The sequence below is a fragment of the Talpa europaea genome (genome assembly GCF_964194135.1).
Source record: "Talpa europaea genome assembly, chromosome: 3".
NCBI classification, from domain to species: domain Eukaryota; kingdom Metazoa; phylum Chordata; class Mammalia; order Eulipotyphla; family Talpidae; genus Talpa; species Talpa europaea.
In genome coordinates, this window is record NC_140069.1 from 22,298,487 (window position 1) to 22,311,001 (window position 12,515).

Below are 12,515 nucleotides of genomic sequence, written 5' to 3' on the forward strand. Positions count from 1 at the left end.
TAACTTATTTAAGTTGGTATGACTTTTTTTCTTTCAATTTTTAATTTCACTATAAACAAAAGTGAAGAAAATACAGTGATTCTTATCTACTGAGTACTAGATGAGGTCTCAGGATTTAAAATAACATAGATCTCTTATAAAATTGCTTTTGATTTTAATTCAAGAATAATTATGCTGGATTCTTATGTATGACTGGACAAAAAATCATGCGGTTGTGTGTTTTGGCGTATGTTCTTCCAGATTTTTCAGTGATAGTCATGATAACTAACAAAGGAAATTTAGATTGGAAGACCTTTTCCTGTACCAGATTCTAATCATCACCCTAAGATTAATTCCAACACCTATTGGATACTTTTGCATGAAGACCTTGTGTGTGTGTATATATATATGCACGTTGATGCGTTTAGGTGGTAGAGAATAGGGACCTCGGGTTCAAAAGAATAAACTTTTGGAACAGATACCTGCATAAAGCTCTGCTCCTTTCCAGCTCCCCTGCTGTTACCAGAAAAAAAAAATTGGGGTAAGTAATAAAGAAATTAGTAAGAATACAATGTTTTGTAACAGACATTTTTTCTGTCATTCATGTTTATAATTTTCCCCTCAGAGCAGAAGTAAGATTGTAAACCATAGCTTTAATGTATATATATATCACTACCAAAAAGGAAAAGAATGTGTGTGTGCACACACACGTAGGAAAGTCTAGATTTTAGTGTCAAACAGAGATGTGGGTGTTGTGCAATCAACAAAACTCTGTTGTGCAATAATTAAAGAATTTTTAAACTGAAGATTAAATTGGAATGTTGTTATAAACATAAGGGAGATGGCCAACATTTTTCTTTGTATCAAAAGAAAACTCATTTCTAAAAATAACCACCCTCTTTGTGATGACCCTTTAAAATAGTTTTAAGTAATTCCATTCACAGATGAGCTTTTGGGGCTGCAGCACTTTGCTGTAAGTGGTTTGCTCTTTGATCCCCAGGCCTTTAATCAGGTGTGTATCCAGAAGAAAGCATTAGCATGGCGCTATCACCAGCCAGACTCTGCATCTCTCTGAAAGTGAATATGGAATGACTAAACCTTGCTTCTGGGTCCCAAAAGGTTTCCTTTGGTGTATGAATTTAAGGAAACATTGGTGAAAATGATTTCCCATTGCTAAACTTAATTTTATCAAATCAAGGCTAATATGAGCCTCTCTAAAGTTATCAAATTAAAAAAAATAATCACCTTGATGAAACAAAATAAAAGGCAAGTGTTTTTATCTTCCATGTTTCATTTTACTTTCCCAGAAATCAGATTTAGGTAAATGGAAGGATTGAGAATGTTATCTAGTCTTTCAAGTGTTGTCATCGACCTTTAATGTGAAATTGATTTCGTGTATTCTAAATGTTCCAATTTTCTTTACTTAGAGTGTCTTGGATATTGCCTTCAAAAATGCAAAAAACCAAAGATTTATTCTACTCTTTTTATTCCACCTCCCAACCCCCACATCGCTGCTCCAATCTATATCTCTGATCAATACAGATTCTGTCATGTAGACACCAGATCTTCATTTTTCCTCCCTATCCTTTTGTTACCCCTATCTAAACAGTTTTTCCCAATAATTCGTATTTAAGAACTTAGTTTGAATCCTTTGCTAATTATAAATTGTCTCCCTGGGCAAGTTACTTAACCTCTCCAAAGATTATTTCTGAAACTTATTTCTTAGGTTTATGGGATTAAACAAAACAATTCATGTCAAGCAATTAACACTGTGCCTGCCCCGGACCTGTTGTCTGCCACTCATGCTCCCCAGCTCCCCAGCTCCCGCTTATCACCTTCTTCCTCCTTCTCTTCCAATGAGTGTTTGGCACAGTTAAGCACACAATACAAAAACAGTTTTCATTGTTGTTATAACCCCCTCTCCTCTTCATAAATCAAGTTCTCATGAATTTTCCCCTGTAATATTGAATTTGATTACAGGCCTACCTGCCCTGTGTTTTGTGTTCTTTGCAGTAAAGTTTTTTTTTTTTAAAGATTTATTTATTTATGCATACAAGAGTTGGGGTACAGGCCAGAGACGCGGGGGGTGAGAGGATTCACCAGAGACAGAGTGGGGAGCAGAACAGGCAGACCGACGAAACACACTGCTGAGGGGAGCAGCGGGTGAGACAGGAGAGGTCTGCTGCGCCATGTGGGTTTCTCTCTGGCTAGCTGGGGATCGAACTCATGCTGCAGAGGCTGCGGATTGCTTCGCAGTGCAGTGCTTAACCCCTTGTGCCACCAAGGGAGGCCCTGCAATAAAGTTTTGTATCCATTGACTTGAATTTGTAATGTAACACTTTTAAAATCAAGTGATGTGTTAGAATTAGGAAATGAAATATTGCAAAAACACTGTTAATTACTATTATGCTTTCTGATCATGTTCTCTCGTTATATAGATGTTTCATATAGTCACTATGTTTCTATAGATTTATTTTGAAGATTTTTAAATGTCTGAGTACATATATTGACAATTTTACTAAAAAATCAGGCACTGTGCTCTTAAGTGCTTTACATACATGATTCTATTTAATTCTCTGTAACCAATGGGATGTTTACTATTTTTGCCTCCCATTCAGAGAAGGAAACAGAGTTATGCTCAAGATCATACAGTTATAAATAGTAGAGAAAAATTTGAAACCAAATGGCCTGATTCCAGAGCCTATGCTTCTAAACACGCATGCACTGCCTTCAGGAATAATTAAATTATTTAGTAGTATGTCCTTAACCTAGATCTTTCTGAATACTTCAGTTAAAATGAAGAACAGCTCCTGCAAATATTCATTTTATTTTATTTTTAAAGATTTGTTTATTTATGCATACAAGATCTGGGGTGCAGGCCAGAGATGCAGGGGGATGAGAGGATTCACCAGACACAGAGCGGCGAACAGAACAGACTGACTGAAATACACTGCTGAGGGGAGCAACGGGCGAGTCAGAAGAGGTCTGCTGCACCATGTGGGTTGCTCCCTGGCTGGCCAGGGATTGAATTCATTGTGCAGAGGCTGTGGATAGCTTCATAGTGCGGTGCTTAACCTCTTGCGCCACCAGGGAGGCCCCAAATATACATTTTAAAGGGAAAATAATTTTTTTCCTAATAAATAATACTGAAAAATACATAACTCTGAATAGAAATCTTGCCATTAATTTTTATATGTTTTTTAAAAATAGTGAACAAGGTTTTCTCTTTTGTTAATTGTCTTAAAAAAAGGAAGTGTGTCCAAAGGATGGCATCTAAGTTGAAGAGACAAAATCATGACCTATGAGAAATAGTTGAAAAATCTGGAGATATTTAGCCTTGGGAAGACCCAGGGGGGATGAAATCTTTTCCAATATTTGAAGGGCTTGCATGTAAAAGAAGGATTATATATACTTTGTGGGCCCGAGAGGATAGAATTAAAACCATTCCTTAGAAGCAATTAGATGGGAGCTTTTTTTAAAAAAATTTATTTATGCATACAAGAACTGGGGTACAGGCCAGAGGTGTGGAGGGTGAGAGGCTTCACCAGAGACAGTGGGGAGCAGAACATGCACATTGAGTGAAAACACTGCTGAAGGGAGCAGCGAGCAAGTCAGGAGAGGTCTGCTGCGCCATATGGATATCTCTCTGACCGGGGATCGGACTCATGCTGCAGAGGTTGTGATAGCTTCATAGTGCTGTGCTTAATCCCTTGTGCCACCAGGGAGGCCCTAGATAGGAGCTTTTTAACTATTCGAACAGTTGCGCCATGGAGAAACTCATGCTGAAAAATAGTGACAAGATTTCTCCCAGTCACATTTTAACTATTTCTACTATTCTAGTACACAGATCTCACACTTTCTGAGAAGAGAAAGGTATCTCTTTTCTTGCAAGAACATCAGAGACCCCCAAAGGTGGCTATAATGTGAAAGGATGATTTTTATAAAAATTCAGGTTATAGGGCCTCCCTGGTGGCGCAGGCGATTGAGCTCAGAGCTGTAAAGTTGTCTGCAGCCTCTGCAGCAGGGTTCGATTCCGGCCAGCCAGGGAGATTCCCACGTGGCGTGGCAGGCTCTCCTGTCCCACCCGCTGCTCCCCTCAGCAGTGTATTTCAGTCAGTCTGCCTGTTCTGTTCCCTGCTCTGTCTCTGGTGAATCCTCTTGCCCTCCCGCACATCTGGCCTGTACCCTAGTATTTGTATAAATAAATGAATCTTTAAAAAAAAAAAAATCCAGGTCATACACTTAATATATAAAAACACTGGAAATCCATAAAACCTTCCCCTAATCCCACCATCCAGAGATAATAATTTGGTCTATTAATATATTAATATCATTTTTTATGATACAACTAATATTAAAAAAACAAATACAAAAAACAATAAAGAAGAAAACAAAGAAAGGTAAAAGACAAAAATAGAAACAATTCCACAATCTCCTATATGATCATCACTTATATTTTAATGTATTTTTCTTCTAAGTTCTTCATTTTTCTATTTTTATGTTTAACTTCATTTATAATTGTAATAAAACTTACACTTTACAAACTTTGTAGGCCATTCTTTTCACATAGCGTAATATTGTATACAGCATCTTATATTAATATTTAAGTACATCTTATGAATGTAGCATGAGTGATTTAACCAATTTCCTATTCACAAGTAATTATTTATTCAATAGGGTTTTTTTTAAACAAAAATAACACTGTGTTTTGTATCTTTGTATATCATTAATTAGCCAAGTGCTAATTATGTTCTTAGGTTAGATTTCTAGAAGTAGAATTAATAATTTCTTAAAGGCTCTTAATTGATTTGGTCCTTGACCTCTGATATGATACCTTTATGATTTTTGTTTGTTTTTATTTATGCATGCAAGAACTGGAGTGTAGGCCAGAGATGCAGGGGAGGGGCTATGTGTGAGAGGATTCACCAGAGACTGAATGGGGAGCAGAACAGGTGGATCTACTGAAATACACTGCTGAAGGAAGCAGCAGACGAGACAGGAGTAGTCAGCTGTGCCATGTGGGTAGCTCCCTGACCAGGGATTGAACTCATGCCACAGTGGCTGGTGATAGCTTGATAGTGCTGAGACTTAACCCCTGCACCACCAGGGAGGCCCCTGACTCTCACTAAATAGAAATTAGGCTTAGATTTTTAGCAGATTAGTAAATCATAGTTGGTAGATTATGCAAGCAATTTTTATTTTAATGGAGCTTGTTTTAAATAAAATTAAGTGTTGTATTGATTTCATGTGTAATGGCCAATTCCAATTTTTCTTTAATGTACTTATACATATTTTCTCCCATTTTCCAAACGTATTGTTATTTTAATAATTTACTCATAAGAACTTTTTGTGTATCAGACATTAGTCTTGTTTCTTGTTTTGCCTTTAAGTGTATTTAATTATTTTTAACTTTCAGAACTTTTTATTTGTACATAATCATATCTTTCTGCTTTTATGATTTCTTCCACTCATATCTTTTTTTTTTTAATTTTTATGCCCTTTTATTTCTCTACACACTTGGAATTTTACAAACCACCAGAAGCAGATGACTTCTTCCAATTTTGTATTTCTAGATTGGACTCGTGTAATCACAGGCTTCTATTTCCTTTTTTTTTTTGTATATCTCCATTTTTTTTGAACATTTATTTATAATTTTATTCACATGATTTATATTCAATGTCAATTCTTTTTATTTTATTTTTTATAATAAATTTTATTTTTATATTCCCCATACAATTGCAACCCCCCCATTCTGACCCCAATCCCTCCCCTCCCTGCCCCCCACCCCCCAAAAAGTGTCTCTGGTTCATAGTTTTTTGTTGATTTTGATTTTCACTTTCTTATAGTTATTCATTTTCCTGGTCCCTTATTTAAGTTTTCTAGATTCCTGCTATGAGTGAGACCATCCGGTATTTTTCTTTTTCTTTTTGGCTTATTTCGCTGAGCATGATCCCTTCCCGCGCCATCCATGTTGCTGCAAATTGCATGTGTTTATCTTTTTTGAATGCTGAGTAATATTCCATGGTATATATGTACCACATCTTCTTGATCCAGTCATCTATTTTTGGGCATTTGGGCTGTTTCCAAAGCTTAGCTATTGTAAACAGTGCTGCTATAAATATAGGTGTGCAGGTGCTCTTTGGAATTGATGTTTCTGTGTCCTTTGGGTAAATCCCTAGGAGTGGAATTGCTGGATCCTATGGAAGCTCTATGTTTAGTAGGTCAAGAAATCTCCACACAGCTCTCCATAGTGGTTGGACCAGTTTGCACTCCCACCAACAGTGCAGGAGAGTTCCTTTATCTCCACACCCTCGCCAACATTTGTTGTTGCTAGTTTTTTTAATATGTGCCATTCTCACTGGTATAAGATGGTATCTCATGGTAGTTTTGATTTGCATTTCCCTGATTACAAGTGATGTTGAACATTTTTTCATATGCTTGTTGGCCATTTGCATTTCCTCTTCAGAGAAGTTTCTTTTTAGCTCTTCTGCCCATTTTTTGACTGGGTTATTTTCTTTGTTGTTGTTGAGTCTCATCAGCTCTTTGCAGATTTTTGTGATCAGTCCTTTATCATTAGTGTTGGGTGCAAAAATGTTCTCCCAGTCGGTGGGGTTTCTCTTTGTTTTTGTTATTGTCTCTTTTGCTGTGCAGAAGCTCTTTAATGTGATGTAGTCCCAGCTGTTTATCTTTGCCTTCACTATCACTGCTTTGGGTGATGTATCTGTAAAGATGTCTTTGATGTGCAAATCACGTAGTGTTTCGCCTATATTTCCTTCTATATATTTTATGGTTTCAGGTCTTATGTCTAGTTCTTTAATCCATTTTGAGTTGATTTTTGTGTATGGTGTGAGGTTCTTCCACTCATATCTTTTAAAAAATCCTTCACACATACACACACATTTGATCTTACACAATTGCAGGAGTTTGTAAAGCAATGTCTACAAGACTCTGACTTTGTAGCTATTGCTAGAACTTGAAGTCCAGAGGGAAGAATCCCAGGAAAGGAAGATGAGGGTAAAGTGAAAGGGCAGCACAGATGGAACCACAAGCATGAGCTGGACCCCCTCACAGGGATGGAAGGTAGCCACTGCCTGTTCTTGTTGCCTCTCTCTTTGGTGGTGGGATATGGGCTTCAGCCTTTGGTCATGGGGCCCAGAAGTCAGTGAAGCTAAAGGAATATACAGAAGGCAGAATTTTGTAGGCCTGGCCACAAACTCAGGATAAGATGAAACTACAGGTCAGTGACAATGTGGACAAACTACCAAGACTTCTGCTTCATTTCCACCCCTACCTCCCATAAACAATCTCTCATGCCCACTCTTATAAGAAATAGAAAGTGGACACCTCACTGGGCTCCCACACTCCTGTATTTTATGTAGTTTTATTAAGTTAATCAAGGAAGAGAGCGATACTTCACCAAATTAATCTGTCCATTCAGGAACATGGCAAGTTTCTACATTTAAATCTAATTTTATATAAAGAGTGGCATAATTTTTGTCATATTCTATTAAAATTTTTGTTAAAATTATTGTGTTTCTTGTTTCTAGAGCAAATGGAGTCATTCTTTCCAATTATTTTTTAGCTGACCCAGGGGAAAATTATTTCTTTTAGCATATCTTCTATTCTGCTGCTTTGTTGAAAACCTGTTAATTTAAGAAGTTTGTGAAGTTGGTTTTCACTAGTTTTCAAAGTAAATAATTGTATTACCTACAGACAATAACAGCATCTAACCCCTTCTTTCTGTTTTTGTTTCTTCTCATTGTCCTGGGTCCTTGATTGAAGCAATGGCAGCCAACAGTGATGATGGTGGATGTCCTTTCAGACTCTTGATTTTACCATATTATTTTTAATCTTTAATATTTACTTCCATTTTGGCTGGTTTTCTCATTTGTAAAATCAGGGAAATGCAAATCAAAACTACAATGAGATACCATCTTACACCAGTGAGAATGGCACTTATTAATAAAACTAGCAACAACAATTGTTGGCGAGGTTGTGGAGAAAAAGCAACTCTCTTGCACTGTTGGTGGGAGTGCAAACTGGTCCAACCACTATGGAGAGCTGTGTGGAGATTTCTTGAACTACTAAACATAGAGCTTCCATGTGATCCAGCAACTCCACTCCTAGGTATTTACACGAAGGACAGAGAAACATTAATGCAAAAGGACACCTGAATCTCTATGTTTATAGCCTAGCTCTATGTTTACAATAGCTAGGCTATGGAAACAACCCAAATGCCCAAAAATAGATGACTGGATCAAGAAGATGTGGTACATATACCCAATGGAATATTACTCAGCAATCAAAAAAGATAAACTCATGCAATTTGCAGCAACATGGATGGAGCTGGAAGGGATCATGCTCAGCAAAATAAGCCAGAAAGAAAAAGAAAAATACCTGATGGTCTCACTCATAGCAGGAAATTAGAAAACCTAAATAAGGGACCAGGAAAAAGACTAATTATAATAAAGTGAAAATCAAAATCAACAAGCAACTATAAACCTGAGACACACTGCGGAGAGTGGGGAGGGGGTGGGGAGAGGAAGGATTAGGATCAAAATAAGGGGGGGGGGTGCAATTGTATGGGGAATATAACCAAAATGAAAATGCATACATTGTGCAAAAATGAAAGTGATGTAAGAATTATATAAAATAAAATATTAAAAAAAGAAAAGTCAAAAAATATATTAATCACTTTATTTAAAAATTAAGAAAATGAGCCTCAGATAATTTAGATAATGTGACCAAGATTTGATAAATGAAATTCAACTCCTGTGACTATGAGTCCAGTGATCTTTCCCATAAAAAAAAAAATCTGATTTCACATACAATGCCACTTGCTATCTACTCACATTTGTAGCAGAATACACTCACACATTTTTCAAAAGGGAACCATCAGCATTCCTCCATTATTACAGTGAAAGACTGATTTTTAATGTCCTATTTAAATGTGTTAATAATAATTTATTATTTAAAAAATATTTACTTCTAAGTGAAATTGGGCCTATTCTTTATCTGGTCTATTTTAACGTTGTGCTAATCTCCTAAAATTAATTAAATGGCTTTACTTACAAACTCTGTTGCAGTTTGCTTAACACGAGAAAATGTATAAATAGGTACTATATGAGTGGTAGTACCTATTTCATAGTCTTGTTGTGAGACTTAAATAAATTAAAAATGCTAAAACCCTCCAAAGTTTTTTGTACATGGTAAGTACACAATGTGAACTACTACTATTACTGCTATACTTACTGTTACTGTTACTATTACAACCGTTAACCAAGGGTTAACATATACTAATTGAACATTATTTTAAGCCCTACAGTGTTACTGAAAAAGCAGATTTGTGAGCTATCCTGAATATTAAACTGTGTAGGACTGGTCTTAATTCTTAGTGCTAAGCACTCAAAATATTTGATTAATCAGTGAAAGTAAGCATTATTAATTCAGGAAAAGGCCAGTAAACTGATGAAGAAGAATTAGAAAAAACAATATTCATATTTTTTTATAAATTTTTTATTTTATTTTTATTATTATTTTTAAAGAGGCATGTATTTTTTATTTGTTTATTTGTTTGTTTTTTGTTTATTTGTTTGTTTATACATGCACTGGGTACAGTCAGAAGCGCGGGAGGGTGAGAGAATTCACCAGAGTCAGAGGGGAGAGCAGAGCAGGTAGAATGACGAAGTACACTGCTGAGGGGAGCAGCGGGCGGCAGGAGAGGTCTGCGCGCCACGTGGGACCCTCCTCTGGTGGCCGGGGAGCAGCCAGGGATCGAACCGGCACTGCAGAGGCCTCAGGCAGCTTCGCAACCCAGCGCTCAACCAGTGCGCCACCGGGGAGGCCCACAATATTCATATTTTGAGAGAATTTAATATATGAGAAGGGAAAAGGAGAGTCTTTTAGGCTTGGTCAAAGAAAAGTGTAGAGGTAGAAATAAAGCTAAGTGAACATGGAGAAACAAATGTCCACCGCAGTAGAATGGATAGAATAAATGGCAAAATAATAGAGTAATACAGTGGCTTACTATACAATAGGGAAATTTATCTAATTATACCTGGATATCAAAATGAATGATATCACAAAAAGAATATGAAGAAAAACAAGCAAGTCATTATTTCATCTATGTAAAATTCTAAGACAGGCAAAACTATATTATATTGTTAAGGAGAAGCATGTAAATGATAAAGCTATTAATAATAATTATCACAATATTTAGAATAGTCATTACATCTGGGAAAAGGAAAGGAAGTTCTGAGATATGAATGCTCTAATATTTCATAGTAGGAATATGTGTAAGAACTTGGTTGTTGCTTTAAAATTCTTTTTTTTAATGTACATGTATCTTTATAATTAAATGATACATTTTCATAATTAAAAAGTAAAGTCATTTGAATGTAAGAGTGAACTGAGGAGAGAAAGCCAGCAAGCCCAATTAGAGAACTCTGTTGTGAAGTGGCAAGAATTAAATAAGGTGATATTCAATCCATTTCTTTTTGAGTGCTAACTGACATCAGTTGATGCCTTTTTTTTTCCCCCTGTAAGCTTAAAACTCTCACCTTCCTCAATATACAGAAATAAATAGTGGAAGTCATCAAGCAGAGTCAAAGGGTCACAGCAGAGGGTATTGAGACCTCCTAGAGGAATGTTACCTCTGACACCTCCCTGGTTGGACTGGGGATCAGGCACAAGGCAAGGGTAAGGTGTTGATAGTCAGGAATTGTCCCTCCATATCAGGGCTTCCTCATCACAATTGGGGCCCTTATTCCAGTTGACAAATGACACCCCACAGAGAAGGATGATGGAATTTATTCCACTATCAAGGATATGGCTGAAGCAGAGTCTGGTTAGTCCTCAGTGGGGGAAATGGAAGAGATCAAGTAAGGATAAACAAAAGGAATGTACTTTTACTAGGCAGATCAGAAAGAGATATAGGCTGATATATGTGCAAGTTCAGGCACTTGGAGTTTATCTCCTGTGTCCTGTGTCTGCCCCAGACATTCCATTACTCACTGCTCTTTTTCTTTTAATCCCATTGTTGAGGTAATAAGATGCAAGCTGAGCAGCTGGAAACTAAAATCGATATGTTTATGTTCTGTTGGAATACCTTTAGAACTTAGTGGCAAAGAAACAATTTAGTCTGTTAATGGCCAATCAGCTAAGAGCTGGCTATTTGGAAGTATTTCTGTATCAAAATATTGTATTAATCAAAATTAATACCTTCCTCAGAAATTTTTCTGAGACAAAGGTAAACGTCCAAGGCTAAATAAGGGGACTGCTGGAATACCATAGCAGATAAATCTTGCTTTGTTATAATCATTATTTTATTCTATCTACCGATAGAACACCATGACGTAATCCCTGAGCAACCATGCAAAATTGGTATTCTTCTCGTTCATTAAACTGAGGCTAGATGACTTCACCAAGAACATGGAGTAAAGCTGGGATGCCAAGCTCAGTTCTCTCTGAACACAGAGCAGAAGCGATATTAAGGTGACAACTAGCTTCTTAAGAAGAATGAGGAAATTTTAAAAGAATTCTTACCAGAACAAGTTAGAGGGGTGGAAGGATAGTTCCTGGAGGGATTATTTTATCTAGGGAAAGTCTTTCTAAACTACAGAAATGGAGGCATTTGCTAGCAAGTACAAGCAGGGGCAATATCCTAAGAGAAAGGAAATGATAGAACCATCACCAAAACTGGAAAAAAGTGATAGTGGGTCCCAAATATAAAAGACCCCACTTAGTAGTTTTGGATTTAATAATCTGAGACTTCAATTCTATAATAGTCCAATATTTGCCTTAAACAGTCATTGAACCTTGAACGATCACTTCATAACTCGACAAATGTTAACTTGCAACATATCCCAGTTACTGAAGGTGAGAAATGAGTGAAGCTACCTAGACTTTAGTGCCCTGGCACATGGAAGGAGAGAGATTACCAGTATCATTATATATTTAATGCTTCTACATCTTCATTCCTTTCATTTTTAGATAAGTATAAATTTACATGCATTAACATCTTCTAATTGTATCACATTGGATTATCTTGGCAAGTTCAAGGTACTTGGAATCCCCTGGCCAGGAGATGCTTGCCACAAAATAGCAGAGTGATCTGAGATAGTTCCAGGGCATAAGCTGAATGGAACACAGGATGAGGCTAGAAGAATGGCAGTTCCAGCTGGAGACCTCTACCTCGCTGAAAGGTCAGCCAGGTTAAATACATTAAGAAAGGAATTTGGTTTAGAAATACTTTGTGTGGGGGGTGGGTGGAGGGTGTTGTGGTTAGAATGGGAGATGACCTATGGATTCTGAATGATAGCTCTCCTGCAAAATTCCAGTTTTTAAATACAAAGACACCTTTGTTTGATCAGAAAGTGGCTCATGGTGGATGACATAAACTCAGATGCCTGAAATGACCACAGTAAGTGAAGTGAGCTGATGTACATGGATACTCCAGTCCTTTGGTCTTCTCGCTTTGATACAAAATATGTGTCTACTGTGTGTAGCAGCATGAAGATACAGGACACGAGCCACTT